General features: G+C 25.8%; 1 protein-coding gene across 4 annotated transcripts in view; it reads left to right on the top strand.

Moving 5' to 3' along the window:
• The window catches only part of LOC142326023 (BTB/POZ domain-containing protein 2-like), a 237,124-nt gene that overhangs the window by 167,609 nt on the left and 56,823 nt on the right, over positions 1–12,692 (top strand). Inside the window, exon 1 of one of the 4 annotated variants that reach the window (XM_075368094.1) lies at positions 1,719–1,868. The exons of the other annotated variants lie outside the window; for them this stretch is intronic. The gene's annotated coding sequence lies outside the window, so the exon portion shown is untranslated. Of the gene's footprint in view, positions 1–1,718; positions 1,869–12,692 lie in introns of those variants that run through there. 4 annotated transcript variants of the gene reach the window in all.

Here is a 12,692-nt window from a genome sequence, read left to right as displayed (position 1 = left end):
TCTATTGTGATAAATTAAAAATCCAATTCTTTTTTGTTGTTTCTTTTGTTTTGTTTTTTTTTTTTTGGTTGATTCCTTTATTCTCTTATTACTATTGTTTTAATTATTTAATTATATTTAAATTGAAATTTATAGTAATCATTAAATTTTAAATAATAAAATCAATAAAAAGTAAAAGTGTTGTTCTGATAAATATTAGTAATCAATATAATAAAGTTGTTTAAATTTATACGTTATTTTATATTTTTAAATTTGATTTTTTATTACAGTGAATCAAAGAAATTAGAATGGAAATGTATAAGATAGTTAATGAATTATCATGTTTTGGATTTAACTCTGTTTAAAGCAGATACATTCTATAAAACCAATTTTTATTACTTTATGATAACATAATATTTTTCGATGTCATTTAATAATGCTTTTAATTCTTTACAAATTAAGAAAGTGAGATTATATACTGTATGGACGGCTACACTTGATATGTGAAAGAGTTAAAGCTGGATTATAGTAACAAGTATAAACGTACAAGAGTTGTTTATAAAACATTAAAATCTATAACTAGGTACGCATTTTGATTATTAACCAGTCATCGTCAATTTATAATAATATCAAATAAAAACACTACATAAAAAAACACGCCAAAACTACTTTTTTTTTTCATTGAAAAGAAAGTTATAAGAGTTTATAAGGCCCTGCTGCTATACGAAGCCAGTGTATAAAATATATATATATATAATGAATTTTTTGTGCAAAAGATGGAACAATATTAATTTGTTGCTTTGAAATGTTTATTTCAATTTATCTTCTAGTTGTAAGCTATCTAAAGCATCTGATCCAAATATATTAGTATTCAAAATTTCTTTCTCTTAGAGTAGTGATGTTCATTATGTAACTAAAGCCTATAACGGGCAGAAATTAGGGTGTAAGACTTGTAAGGTCAAATATTACCAATATATTTGTGGGCTTTGTATAATGATTTACCACTTTTTATTCAGCCAGCGAAGAAAGCAACAGAAAAACCCCTTTAATCCTTGCTTTCCTCATTAAACTTGGTTTGTGATGGTTGCTATCGATGATAATTGTGTGTAATCCTATGATATTTAAATTAGTGACTAACCTCTCATAACAGGTCACCCAAAACAGTTTTGGTTACAGTAGCAAACATACAAGTCTATGAACAATTCGGATAATCTCAGATTATGTAGATAGATGTTTAATCTTAAAAAGTTCAAAACTGTCAAGTAATATTTAGATGGACTGTGTCAATTGCAGTTGATTAAAGTCGTACTGTTCAGTCGCCTAAAGTACTAATAAACTGGTAAAAATAACTTCCTTATAGATGGGAGATAATTAATTATACCGCATTTAAAATATTTTTTTAATATAATTAAAGTAGAAATTTAATATTTAGACTGATTCCTATAAATTATTTAAATTTATGTTAACTTTAAAAAAAGTGTTATATTTTTAACATGCTGATTACATTTCTACTTAGTATAAAGGAAGAGTTACGAAGTTAAAGAAGACGGTCCAGTAATAATGGACTGGACTATATTGGAATGTCCTGCTACAGCTCGCTATTCCTGGACTTCTTAGATCGTCGGCTAATAACACGTGGGATTGGCGGTATGCCAATTCGGGATGATTCCGCAGAGTGTGAAAATAGAAATCAGTATTAATGCCAACTTCATGCAGTCCGCATCATATGTAATTCTTAAAATTTTTGATTATAATTTTCTGATATATTTTTATTATAAATTAATTAAAATAAATGTTTAAAATTTTTTAATAATATTGATTTTTCGTATCATAAAACGGTAGTTTTTTTTGTATCGTGATTTATTTAATCAAGGAATACATAATTTAAGGTATGCGGTTACTTTTAATATTTTTCCCATGCTTATTAATATCAGTTTAAAATTTAAGACAAAAACTTTTAATATATCCAAAAATAAGATTATTCATAATCTCTATGTTTTTATTATAATTTCAAGTCGTTAATTTTGACTTAATTTTGAAATGCAACAAATTGAATATTGAATACAACGTTTATTCGGTATTACATTTGAGCCGATTGGTTGTGAAGCAGTAGGTCAACGTTGGATTATTACAACTGTTGGATGCTCTCATCATCAAGCTTTATTTAGAATTAATGAATGATTTTTACTTTTAGACTTGAAATTTGTATAAATTTAAGTTAAATAATAAAAGTCATTGTGGTTGACATCTTGAAGTAATATATAATAAATAAAATAGATTATAACATCAATATTTTAAATATATTTCTACCTTTAATTTTGATTTAATGTACCAGTTTTTCAATTTTTATGTTTTATATAATTTTTTTCTTTCCTCTGTTTTGATTGATCTTTTTCCTTTTTACTTCCTTGTACAAAGTAAAGGAAGTATTGTGATCGCGAAAAATTTCGGTTTTCAGATTTCAACGGAAATATCCATTCTGACCATGCCTAAATTCATTTTGACTAGTTTTGGCGTGACGTCTATACGTAAGTATGTAAATTTGTATCTCGCATAACTCAAAAACGAGTAGCTGTAAAATGCTGAAACTTCGTGTTTAGGACTGTTGTAACATCTAATTGTACACCTCCCTTTTTGATTTTAATTGACTGAACCAAAAATTTCCAAAAAAACCCATAACCCCAAAATGTTGGATTTTGGACTTCTTCTTTAACTGCAGTAATAAGCGTTCATTTGGAGCTTTTCAACGATATATCATAAGTGGTACTTATTTGATTTCAGAGTTATAGCCAAATAAAATTTTAATTAATGAAATATTTCTATCTTACAAGATACATCGGTTCGAATCAAACTTATCTCCTTTTTTAAATTTAAACATACTGATTTATTAATAATTATTATCCTCTGTTTGTAAAATGTTTTACGATAAATAATAATTCAATAACAATAAGAAAAAATATCAGAAGTTATTAATGAAATAAAATTTTATGTACTTTTCATTTAAAAAAAAAAATGTGTATGTGTAATCTTATAGACGTAAAAGGAAGTCGTGTGGTGTCCACATTAGATTTTTTTATTGTAGAAGTTACTTAATTCTCATATAAAAGTTTTATATTCAAGGTTTTATTTATTTGATATATTATAATTAAGATCAAAATTTATGTAACTTAATTTATTTTACAATAAAATAATGTATGTTTGTAATAAGGTATTTAATGTTACAGTATTTTGATTTGATGTGTTACGCGTATATTTAGCCTTAATGTTGAATTTATAAATTTTTTAAATAAAAAAATAAATCTAATTAGCTGTAAATTTATTAACTAATGTTTTTAATTTATCATAACTTACGAATAAAACAGTTTTACTAACACTATTTTTATTATTAATTCACGCACGCATGTGTGAATGTATATATATATATATATAAATTTAAAAAAAAATATTTCTTTTATAACATGTTCATTACATAAAACTGTATAATTAGACTAGCATATCCCAATCGTAGCTTTGCCCGTACTATATGGTTATTTGCGTTTCCCGTCGCGGTCAATTTTTTCTTTTAAGTAACCTGAGCCAGGTGCAGCCAGTCGCGTTGCATATACAGTAACAGTGGCAGTGACTGTGTTTGTTAAGCAGCCGCACAATTTAGTACACCGTCGCAACCCTAAAAATCGAAATTAAAAAAAATCCGAAGATGGTTTTCAGAAATTTATCTGAAGAGTATTTGTAAGCCCAAACCTAGTGAATATTTTGTTTAGTATAGTCGGAAGTGGGAAAAATTTGCAACCTTGTTCAAAACTCTTTTTTCACGCTTTTTCAAGGGTGAAAAAATATTCAAATATTCATAATATTATTCAATAATATCAAATATATATTATAAACATTCATCAATTTATCTTCGGTAGTTTCTGCTGGGCGCTGATTATGAATCGCATGTGTAGAGTACATATGAGTAGACATATTATAGTTTCTTTTTATGTAATGTAAGTTACATAACTGAAAAGAATTTCGATTTTTAAACAGTCAACATTACTAGAAACAGGGAAATTAACAAAAGTAAAACTAAAAATATAAAAAATAATCTTAAAATAAATTAATCATATTAATTATAACAGAAAATAATTTAGTAACGAAAACAAAATAAATACTTTATACTGAAAGTGGAATATAAAAACAAGAAAGCATTTATTTATTCCTATATATTGTTTAATTTTTTTTTTTTAATACTAATATGCTCTATTTGCTTATGATGATTACTTAACTACCAAAATGCGCAGCTTGTTCTAGACTTTAATTTTCGTATACGGATGATTAAAAGTTTTCGATTTCACCAACCTTTTAATATGGTTTATTCTTTCTGTTTTCAAAAGTTATATTTACAATAAAATGAATATTTTTCGTGTTTTTGTCCGGGTGCTTTTCCTTGTTAGTTATAAGATTTAGTTTGATAAAGTTAATAATTATGATTATACACATAATTATAAAAATAATAATAATTTTACAATCAATTCCTGTTTTTAAGTAAAAAATAACTGGTAATATTCAATCTTGGGTGTGTGTGTGTGTGTGTATATATATATTATTTTTTTACATCTCTTTGCGGCATTAATGAATTTCTGACATAAGCTTTCGGACTGATATGTTTAAATGATTTAATTTTTTTTTAAACATGTAAATTTTCTTTAACAAATTTAATCAATTTCATCATTTTTCTTTCACGTGCTACTTACCTAGTAAGAGAAAGTAATTTTATATTTCTAATTTTCACACAATTTGTGAATCTATGCTAGTGAACATTTTTGTAACTGAAGTATTAAAAATAAATTATTTAAAATCTATGATATTTGATTTCGAATTTGTAGAAAAAAATTTCTTGTCTAGAATTTACGTAGTTTTTAGTGATTGATAAAAAGATGTATTTTAATTTTAAATAAGTTAATAATTTATTTTGTTTGCTATTTCATTGAAATAATGATTCCTTCAGCAAACAATAAAAGTAACTTTATCTTTTTGCTCTTTTCATTCTGTTAGGAAAGCAATATTTAATTATCCATTAAGGAATTTATAAAATTCCTTAATGAATGAATGACAAACCGATCACAAATAAGCAATGTATTCTGAAGTAAAATATCTTTGATTTTTTTTTTTGTCTTGCAAACGAAGCCGTAACAGTCATATCAAATAATGAAATTTACGAAACTTAAAGGGAAATTGTTCCTCGAACATTTAAGTTATTCAAAATAATACGGATATTCTTCCGACGAATTACCCTCGATGTTGCAGAGTATTAAAAATTCGAATGCAATCTTTTTTTCACACCTGGTAAAACTTTATAACTCACAGCTAAGCCTAAAAAAGAATACTTTTTCTTTTAATTAATCCATGCAGGTCTTCTATCAATTGTTTAAAAATTTTTAAATATTAATAAAATCTGATGACGATGAAATATCATTAATATTGTTTTAAAAGAATTCACAAAACAATATATTATTATTATTAGAAATATATTTATTTACGACTGTTTTATATTTTAATGAGTCATTATTATATATAACAAATTCTTTATTTTCTTTAGTCAGTATTTAAGATTTACTAAATCTTTATTAGTTATACAATCTATTTGTTAAATTTGAAAACCAGCCAAACAAAATTTAATTGTACTGTTATTAATTAATGTTAATTAAAAAAAAAACTTAAAAAAAAATGTAATTATGTGTATGTTTTGGATTTAAAATAAAATCTATAAACACATTCAATCTTCTCTTATAGCACTACTAGAAAAACATGTTTTCTTTATTTTACAAATGTAATTATAATTTACTCGAAAATATTCATTTAAATTTCGAAATATGTTCTTCAGTATGAAATTTTCACCCAAAATTTCTTCCGCTGTAAATATTAAACTTGAAAACATTAAATGACGTAAAACCAGAGATAAAAATATCTTAGTGGGTATTTAAATTTGAATATTTGGGACGTATTTTATTGGTATTTATGTGTAGGTTTCTGTTTTTTTTATTTATGGACATTATGGTGTACATTAGCCTAAATTTAATAATAGAAATAACATTATGCTATGAAATAACTTTACAATTATTGCTTCTTATTGTGTTATTATTGGTCTTTCCATTTGGATTTCAGTTAGTAATAGTTGTATTTATAGCATAATTTTAAATAACTTACTTTATGTGTCATTTAAAAACAATAGAATTTTTTACTGTCGCGGTATTAATACGTTTAACTTAATGTCATGCAAAAGTTATATATATAGTTGTATTTATTACTCTATGCTCTTTTAATCTTTGTCTTTATTGATTTAATATTTAAAAGATTGCAATCCAAAATAATTATAATATTATAAGAGTAAAATTTCCTTTGCAGTGTACTGCGCACTTATAAAGAACTCTTCTAATAAATCTGGATTGTACGTTAAGCATTGTTTTCCAGAAAAAAGAGTACATCAATTATACATATTTGAGTGTTCTGTCGCAGTCTTCTTTGTGATTGTGACCCATTTTAAGCCTCTGAGGTACAATTGATACTAGTTAGAATAGGATTCATTGAGAGTAATGATGTTCACTATACAGCTAAGAGTCTCTATTGTTAACTGAGTTGAGGTCATTTATAAGGGTTTAATATTATATTAATTACATTTCAGTGGATTTGTTATGGAACAGCACATTCAGTTAGTAAAGAAGACAACGAGAATCATTTTACTGTTAATTTAATCTAATAAGCCTGTCATGATATAATTATTATTTTTTGTATGGCTTTACCATTTTTGAGAATGACTGGTGTGTTATGAAATATTGCCTATAACCATTACGGTTATGACACTTAACAACCGTTAAGATATTACTTTTTTAAAATCGATATGGTTGGGAAAATTTTATCCACGGTTATTATATTGCATTTTACTTTATACAAGCCCACGGATTAATTATACTTTCCTGGCATCATAGCTCTAGAAGTATAATGCATGAAGGAAAGTATGATAGTTATAAAATAAGGTATGAGTTTTTTTCATTTCTCCACGTTTCATGACCCAGGGACCCCAAATACAAAAAAAAGGTGTGGGAGTAATGTTCGTACGTACGTTTGTTGGTGTGTTTGAAGCATAACTTTTGACTGGATAAACTGATTTTGATAAAAGTTGGCACAAACTCGTACATATCGGGCAATTTTTTGTTAAAAGTTGATGATGATTATCTCCAGGAGTGTAGACGGTAGTTTCTTTAAGGTCAATTTTCTCTAAATTTTGCAACATCTAATCTTACTTTATATTAAGTACGTAAAAAAAATTGATGTGGACACCACATGACTTTCTTCTTCGCCTATTAAATTACATATACACATTTTTCCTGCATTTCATTTAAACTTATTTTATTTGAAAGTGAAAAAAGATGCTCCAATTCTTTAATGAAGTGCCGGCCTCCGTGGCACTAGTGGTAGTGTCTCGGCCTTTTATCCGGAGGTCCCGGGTTCGAATCTCGGTCAAGCATGGTATTTTCACACACGCTACAAAATCATTCATCTCATCCTCTGAAAAATGCCTAACGGTGGATCTGTAAGTTAAAAAAAAATTCTTTAATAAAGTGGACGGTTGTTACACAATTGCATTGTGGTGAGCACTACATTGGATCACACTTTTTTTTTGTGCTGTCGGTATCAGCTTATATGATAGTTTATATATTAATTTTGTTTCCAATCGCCGAAGTGGTTATGTAGTGTAAGTGAAAATGTGTCGGTTCCGTAATTACGGAGACAGTGGTTCGAATCAGACTTCATATTCGTATTTTTTTTTTCAATTTAAATATATTGATTTATTAATAATTATTGAATAATTAATGAAATCTACAAAAATTTTTGAATTAAAATGAAAAGTACATAAAATTTTATTTCATTAATAACTTCTGATATTTCTTAATTTATTTTTTTATTGTTATTATTGAATTATTATTCACCGTAAAATGTTTTACAAACAGAGGTTAATAATTATTAATAAATCAATATATTTAAAAAAAAAGTTAAAAAAAGGAGATGAAGTTCAATGTGCCTTCCTACTCTAAGATCCAAATATTTCATTAATTAAAATTTTATTTGGCTATAACTCTGGAACCAATGAAAATAAGTACTACATCGTTGAAATGCTCTCAGTGAGGGCTTATTACTGCAGTTAAGAAAAACTCCAAATCCGATTTTTGGGTGGTTTTGGGTTTAATAGACACTTTTGGTTCAATCGATTGCAATCAAAATAGGAGGTTCACAATTATATGTTACAGCAGTCCTAAATCCAAAATTTCAACATTCTACGGCTAATCGTTTTTGAGTTATGTGAGATACATGTATGTACGTACAGATGTCACCCCGGAACTAGTCAAAATGGATATTTCCGTTGAAATCTGAAAACCTAAATTTTTCCTAATCACAATACTTCTTTTACTTCGAACAAGGAAGTAAAAATTTGCCCTAAAATTAATTCCTCCTCCAAAAACGAAATTTTTTTTATTTACTGCATATTTTTTAACCGATTTTTTTTGTCTTCTAGGCATAGTAACAGGCAAGAGCCAAAAAAATAATTTAGGGGAAATATTCGGAGGGGGAGCCGATCAAATTTTAAAAATATCGGTTTTTTAAATTTTTTAAAAACTATTTTTGGTTTATTTTCATGTATCATTATTTTCCCTCTGTATAAAAATAAATAACCAATTTCAGGAAGGAATTACGTCAGTCTTTTTCTTAGTGTACATACTTCACATCTATACAGAAATACACTCCAAACATTAACTTCAAAAGACTTTTTTCAAATCGCAGCTTGTTCTTATTACGAATCTATCTAAAAATAATCGCTTTTTTCTATTAAATATTTTATTAGCCTGCAGTCTTCTTTAACGTGAATGGTATTTATTCAGTACTGTTTTACTTTATCAATTTTTCTTCTTCCTTTCTTTGAGCAGATTATCATTATCAACTGGGGTGCATTTGTGTACGCATATACTGCATCCATTTTTTAAATGGTAAGATAAGCATTTTACCATTTAGAAAAAACGTTTTTCCCGCAAATTCTTCCCCTTTCCAAAGATTCGATAAAAGCTGTCTTTATTTATTGCATATTTTTTAACAGAATTTTTTTCCTTTTCTTCCTAAGCATGTAGCAGTGCAAGCGGTCCCAAAAAAATACTTTGGAAGCAGTATTGAAGGTGGGGAACTAATAAAATTTTTTAAATATTGATTTTTGGAATTCTTTAAAACGTTTTTTTGGTTTATTTAAACTTTAATAATAATATTACAATAAAATTTCTTCATAATTTACTCCACTCCAAAAATTGAAATCATAGGTAAATCTTTTATTGGTTGTATATATTTCAGTGGATTTCTTTTTTAGTTTCTTCCATTTAACATAGTAAACGTAGACAAATCAAAAAAAATTCTTGGAAGATGATTTTGAGAAAGAAGCGGAAAAAAGTAAAAAATATCGATTTTTAAAAAAAAATTTTTTTCATGTATCATTAGTACATCACTATGTAATAATAAATAACCAATGCCAGGAAAGTATTGGTTAACAACAACTTTGTTGTTAGCTTTTTTATTTTTTAAATTCTAATTTTTATTTAATGATAAGTTTTTCCTTATTTTACACTTTAATTGGATTGAATTTTTTTTAAATCGAACTATTTCTTTAAAAAATATTAAAATTCAAAAGATTAAAATATAGGGATTTAAATTTAATTTGATTCTCTTTTGAACATGACAGGACGTCATCAATATTGATTTTAATAAAAGCCAAATGAATTTTAAACGAAATGTATTTAAAAATTAGTATTCATATTCAACGAATCTCTTTAAATTGAATTTCCCATACTCTAGTGCTCACATAAAAAGGAATAATAATTATATATTCATTTTAGGTAGAATAAACTCGCCAACATAGGATGTTTTAAAATTTTTCATGATGTTCCTCAAGAGGAGTATTTTCTAAAAGTTAAAAAAAAATAATCTTCCCTGAAGAAAGTAGATTTTGTTGCGATATTTTAATTTGGTATAATTTAGCTTCAGTAAAAATTAGAAAAAAGTAATAATAGGCTTTAAAAAGCAGGTAAGATTAATGTGTGTTGATTAAAATTGGAATTTTTTAACCATTTTTTAATTTTTTTTTAATAATTTAAACTTTTGAGGTTTATAACAAATTAAAATAACTACCAAAGACTTTCTATTCTTTAAATTGACGCCGATTTTAAAAAGCCAAGATTAAAATAATAGTTAGCTTTTAGTATGTTTTAATTCATTTTATTAATTGATCTTAAATAGTTTATTTATATATTTTTTTCTTTTAGTTTATTTTTATTAAAAAGTACAGGAAGTCTTCTATCATTCTTACCCTAATAAAAACTTCACTCCTAAGAAATGAGAATTATGCGTGTTAATAAAAATAACATAACGATGCAGAAAAAGAGGTTTAGCGATCAATACTGGCCTGACTCGGCCTAATCCTGCTACATTGATTGTCCTCTCATCTCTGCTAAAAAGATTTTTTCATTTAGTTTTTATATTTAGTCCATATTAACGTAAATTTTTCAAATAATTTTTTTGAATGTTTTCAGTAAGATAATTTGAATATCAGAGTAATATAAGGTTTCAATACATAATAAATCTCCAATTCTATGCAGTGATGATGACAAATAGAACCAACAAAAATTTTTAAATCGTCAGTTTGATTATGTTACCAATCTTTTCTTTAAAAAAGTAGAATTCTGTTTTTTTTAAACGAAAAATAAAAATAAAATAAACGAGAGATAAAATAGATATAAAAATAAAATTTTATATATTTTTTTTTTAATAAAAAAAAAGGTATTAAAAGTGATTACGTCTTTTAAAAGTCTTTTACAAAGTGATAGATTTTGATGATTCTGTTTTTATTTTGTATAGGCAATTTCTCTGATGGTCAATGTAAGTGGACGAATTTAAAAATATTACATGGTGTATTTAGAATATTTGAATATGTACCTTTTATAGTCAAGATAGATGTCTTCGGACTGGACTAGTGTAACGTATATGCAGATCATTAAATACAGTTATTCGTATAAATGCAAGAAATGATGGGAAATTAACAAAAAAAATTGTTGTAAGGTAGACAATATATCTTCCGGTGGAAATACAAATAATTTACGCTTATAATTTTTTTTTTATCATGTTTCTCACTTTCCTTTTCTAATTTTTATCAAGATACAGGTCTCTTATTTTTCTTACAGATCGTCTAAAAAAGAAATAAATAATTTTTTATTTGCAATTTTTTATTCTATAGTCAATAGGATAATAAGGGTCGTTTATTCTTTGTTTGTAATTTGGCGCTTATTTCATTAGTTGAAATAAAAGAATTGAAAAAAAATTTTCTTTTATGTTTTTATACGAGTGTATTTTTTCGTAAAAATTGTTTTTTAATTTATTTTATTCGAAGTCTGTAAATAAATAAAATATGTAATCTCTTGATAAATTAGTTGTAGATTTAGATAGGAAGGAATAACATTAGTTGATTTATTTGGAAAAATTAAAAATGTTTGGAATTGGTCAGTTAAACATTGTAAAACCTGGTAAAACTTGGTGGTGTAATTTTTTAATTGTTTTATTAAGAAAATTGATTAACAATCAAATTATTATAGATGAAATATAAATTAATCTTTTGTGATTAAATAATAAAATTTACACGTTTCTTTACTTCTGGTATAAAAATTTTACTAATAAACTTGAAATAATAAGGTTTTTTCTACACTATTAAACACAGTGACATTGATTTGTACGACAAAAAAAAACAATAAATAATGTTCCGGTCGTTAATTGTAATGTGTATTAAATATCGAAAATTAATTCTTATTACTTCCTTAATATTTTTACAAAAAAAATTCCTGGAATATCCTTAAAAAGGAAGTCACTTTTAGTAGATTATTTCCTACAAATACAATTATTTTCTTTTTGTTATCTTACAAAAATAAAAATTAATTATTTTTTTTATTAGACCGATTATTTATTAAAATTTGTTAAAATGACTTTCTTAGCTATTAATCATTGTAATTCAATTCTAACAACATTCTTACTCAATTAAACATAGTATGGAATTATCACAATCACTAAACCGATAACATTCGAGTGGAGGTAAATTTTGTTAAATTGATCGAATTACTGTTTCTGTTCATCTCAGCTCTGTTTATAAGTTCTTCTCAGTTCGGTAAGTACTTCCATATATATATATTTTTTTTTTTCTGTTGCTGTAACTTAATGTTCAAAATAATAACAACCAACGGTACGTATGTCAGGTCTATTTACTTTCTACCGGGTACAGATTAATTATCTCTTTATTTTTGCTACCGACACCTCACCGAAACAGAACGCTATGTTGTATTTCATCGTATTTGTTCTTTTGGCTGTTGGCCAGAAATTTTTTAAGAGCTGACTCATCAATTTGAATAGGGTTTTTACCAAATGATTTGTGATTTCATAGAGAAAAGTTTTTGATGTTGAATTAATCGAATTTATTCAAAATTAATCTTTATATACCATTATTATTGGCGCGCTCCACTTACATATGACGTACTCAAGTCGGGCACCTTTGATGATCACAAGCTGCTTAAAAATATTAAACTTTTAATTTATTTTTGAGAATTCATTCGATTATTATTATTCTAACAAATAGTGTAAAAATAATAATTTATTCAACA

The sequence above is a fragment of the Lycorma delicatula genome, chromosome 6 (genome assembly GCF_047948215.1).
Source record: "Lycorma delicatula isolate Av1 chromosome 6, ASM4794821v1, whole genome shotgun sequence".
Classification (NCBI taxonomy): Eukaryota; Metazoa; Arthropoda; class Insecta; order Hemiptera; family Fulgoridae; genus Lycorma; species Lycorma delicatula.
The sequence above is the reverse complement of the archived record's forward strand: the minus strand, read 5'-3'. Positions and strand labels throughout refer to the sequence as shown.